General features: G+C 46.5%; 1 long non-coding RNA gene across 1 annotated transcript; it reads right to left on the reverse strand.

The window, feature by feature from the left end:
- Positions 1-534: 534 nt before the first annotated feature.
- Positions 535-3865, reverse strand: LOC143508809 (uncharacterized). The gene is made up of 4 exons (XR_013129487.1): positions 3076-3865; positions 2647-2948; positions 1246-2023; positions 535-897 (listed from the first exon to the last, which is right to left on the reverse strand). It is a non-coding gene; the product is annotated as an uncharacterized LOC143508809 (long non-coding RNA).
- Between the last annotated feature and the right edge of the window lie 200 nt (positions 3866-4065).

Genomic DNA, 4065 nt, shown 5'->3' on the forward strand with positions numbered 1-4065 from the left:
GCTCGCTTTTTTATAAATGGCAGCATACAGTGGCTTCACCGAATGGTGAGATAATTAGAGAGATCCGACCATTTTTGGAAGCTCCTCTAGGCAGGCAAAGATACAATAGAGAAACAGAACTCGCAGAATATGTGGAAACTGCACTAATCCATGTCCAGAGTTTACTTCAAAGAGGTAATATTACCTCACACTGCAAAATGATGTGTGAAATGCAAAATCTTTTATACTTATATTCTTAAACTTTATGTTTATGGACATAAATGTTGCATTTCTCTATTTCTCTTGTCTGTTAAGAAAGGGTTAAAGTTTCTTCTCGAGTTGTAGATGGCAGGAGCTACAAAAAAAGGAGATTTGGCACACTTCCTTAAAAATGTACGAACTGAAGTGTAAGATACTTCAGAGACTGCAGAGATTCATTGGCCAAGGGTAATGGATGACAGACCATTTTTAAATTCAGATCGGTTTATTAAATTAAATTAAAAAGCAAGCATTAAGAATAACACCAATAAAGGTCAATGGGCTTGCAATTAAGACAGTGGTCCCACTCAGCGTGAGCTCAGGCACTGCGCTGGTGACTTTGGGTATGGAGGTGTTTGATTACACCTTCCTGGAGCCATGGACAACACTCTGTCTATGACAAAGGATTAAGTAGTAACATCTGTGTCCTTTACCTGTTTTAACCACGACATAAATACTAGTGTCCTTAGTTGATGGTTGCAGAATGCAGAGTGGTTGTGGAACCGTGAGAAGAGACAGAATTCAGAGCACTTGCACGAGCCTTATTGGCAACTCTGCCAAGTTGAGAGATGGGTGTAGACGTTGAGGAGGAACAGGGAGGAGACGAGACATGGGTGGGGAGACTTCCTTGGAGAAAACCGACAGGACGGCTAGAATCATCTAAGAAGTGATATTCAAAGGGAGGAGTTTCAAACATGCCCTTTTTCCTGAACTTCAGGCATAACTTCACATAACATTCCCAAAGTACTAATACAACGTATTACAACGTATCCTCATGGATATGTGGCAGTCTTGCTGTGTTTCTGCATGTTATTTAACAATAAAGCAACATTTCTTGTTTGATACAGAACTGCCTAATCTATAAACCAACCAAATTATTTTCAAAGCGTCCAGCATAAACCAGACGGTTTAATCCCAAAGTGGCCCACGCACACTTTTTAGATTCTTTCTCACAAAAGCATCACACCCCACTGAAGTGACCTACAAAGACATAAAGCAGTGATTCACCTGTCCACTGAGCTCTGCTGTGGCTGAGAATGGGATGGAAACTCATTGGCAGTTTCATCAGCTTCCCTCCTCAACCAGAGGCACAGACGGCCGACATGCTGGAGGCTTTGTCAGGGACAAATAAAGCCAATCTTGATTGTCCGAGGTGAAGCGGTTGTCACAATTTATCCCGCCGCTCCACGCTTCTGCGGCGTGTTTCGCGCCTGGATCTTAATGTTGGGCACGAGTGGCTCACGATTAGGCCACACTGTAACCCCTTCAGCTTACGGGCTGTGTGGCCATCCAGAGGGTTCATCATGTTGCACTCTGACTGCGGGGACAGCGGTAGACGTCGGCCTGCCGAAACTCACAGAATAGACGAGCAAGTTTGGTTCGTCATGTAACAACAGATTTATCGGTATCTCATTTAAATTTGTTTTTCCTCACTTTTAATCTCCAGCTAAGCCACTGAACAGCTAAAAGCATTTTTTACTAAACAACGGATGTCCAGCGCGGACAGAAGTCCCTTTGTCTCGTTACCTGGCGTGGACCGACCAACGGCGGCTCAGTGTCCTCCTCAGTTCGGGGGAAGGGGAGTGACTGGCACTGAAACCGCCTCTTCATGCTGAGCATGTTTACTGCATAAAACGAACAAAGCCCAATTCCACGGGGAAGAATCCTCGCGCGTCTTGCTCTGGCTTGCACGCCCGTGCCGTAATCAGCACGGTTTTGTCTGCAAGCACCTTAAAGAGTGCAAGGGGATAGCCTTGGGATTGTTCATCTGCTCCAGATGCATGGCCTGGAGATTTAAGGAGTACGCACCCATACTGAAAATAACAATACCCCTGAGAACAGGTTTGCCCCCCCCCCACAGCTGGCATTTATCTAGGTACAACACAGGCATATCATATAAACATGAGCAACATTCTCTTTAGATAATATTTTTAAATCCCAGGAAAATTAATTACCTTGCCAGAATGTTCTTGGTAATGAGAATCCTTTAGCAGATTTGTCTTAATGAATAGAACTATGCAATAACTTGTAATATTTACATTTCTAAGTTGCTCTTTAGCATCCTGCCTCATGTGTCCGTCTTCTTATTTTACACAGCTCAGAGTAATGTGACTGTTATCGAATGTGTAGCGCTAGCATGATAAAAATGTAAATTATACCATAAATAAAGTTTGTATGATTCCTATTATTTGTGCTTGTTTCCTTGTTCTGGGATTACGGTGAGGGTATGGTAAGCTTTTGATCACGTGTGCTCCTGCGGTGCTACTAAACACAGCCAGCCACCCGCCACCCTAATCCACGAGGAACCCTTAGGTATTCATGTCTTACAAATACGCTTGAGCAAAAAAAAATCTTAGCTCTCTTTGCCAGTGCATTTTCCTACGTAATAATCCGTTCAAATGAACCAACCTTGTAAATCCTTTGTCTCTCACGCTGGGCCAACAAGATCTACCGTTTCAAATGCGGGTGGAGAAGTTTTATTCAAGTCATTCTTTCTTTTTTCTTTATCTTAGTTTGTTTTATTTTATTTTCTCTCTGCCGTCTTCCTCAGTAAACAGTGCTTCTCACAGATATGCCACCATGTGTCTGGCGCAGGTAATAAATTGTGTGTCGAGCCTGCGCGTCACAGATTAAGCATGTTTTGTTTTGCTGGTGATTTATGAGGCTAATGGTGCACTTGGCACTGAAGACTTGAGGTTTTGATGATGGCGCTGCAGGAACAGGAGGGGAGGGGAGGGGAGGAGAGGGGAGGGGAGAAGCGGGTGGGGCTCGTGTCAGATTTGTATTACAGGATGACTGATCTGTAGCTGTTCGGAGGATGCCCACCGTAACACACACCTCTGCCATTACTCATGGGTGAGCTGGTGTGCCCCGTGCCCGTGTCAGTCTGCTGGCCCCGCACACTCCTCCACAGCCTCTTGCAAACCTCATGTTGCCAGGAAACTGTGAGAAAGTCCCAGGTTCTCCCTTCACACCAGAACCTGCTCTCTGCAGGCGTCCAGGAGCTCGTCCCCTGCCGTCCAGGTTGCTGTAGATAAGATGCTCCGTGCCCGTAGGTGAGCAGGAGTGATGTGACAGAATGGAAGGCCAGAAGGAAGGCTGGGGGACACATCTCCTCCAGGATCACGTTAGAACATTGTCTGATTCAAGACTGTCCGATATTTGCAACTCCACCGATACGAACCCAAGAGCAAATCAGGCAAGATGAATCAATCAGCCACGATTCAGGCTGATTGACGCAGACGTATTTCACATGGGTCAGCGGCACACGGATCTCTTTCACGTGGCCCGGCTCCTTAAGGCCCACGTCGCGCGCCTCGCCCACGTCACGCGCCTCGCCCACGTCACGCGCCTCGCCCACATCCTCTCCTCCATTAGCATGGGCTCTCTTGGTTGCACAGGATGAAAATAATTCACTCACCACTCAACAAACAGCTGCCTCAGCACGGGCTATCAGCACCAGGCACGCTCAGCTCTAAACTCGATAAGCCCGACTAGCAGCACTCGCCCAGGACTGGGATACAGGGCTGAGATGCAGGGCTATGATACAGGGCTGTGATACAGGGCTATGATACAGGGCTATGATACAGGGCTGAGATGCAGGGCTATGATACAGGGCTATGATACAGGGCTATGATACAGGGCTGAGATGCAGGGCTATGATACAGGGCTATGATGCAGGGCTATGATACAGGGCTATGATGCAGGGCTATGATACAGGGCTATGATACAGGGCTATGATACAGGGCTATGATGCAGGGCTATGATACAGGGCTATGATACAGGGCTATGATACAGGGCTATGATGCAGGGCTATGATGCAGGGCT

Source organism: Brachyhypopomus gauderio, chromosome 2, assembly GCF_052324685.1.
Source record: "Brachyhypopomus gauderio isolate BG-103 chromosome 2, BGAUD_0.2, whole genome shotgun sequence".
Classification (NCBI taxonomy): domain Eukaryota; kingdom Metazoa; phylum Chordata; class Actinopteri; order Gymnotiformes; family Hypopomidae; genus Brachyhypopomus; species Brachyhypopomus gauderio.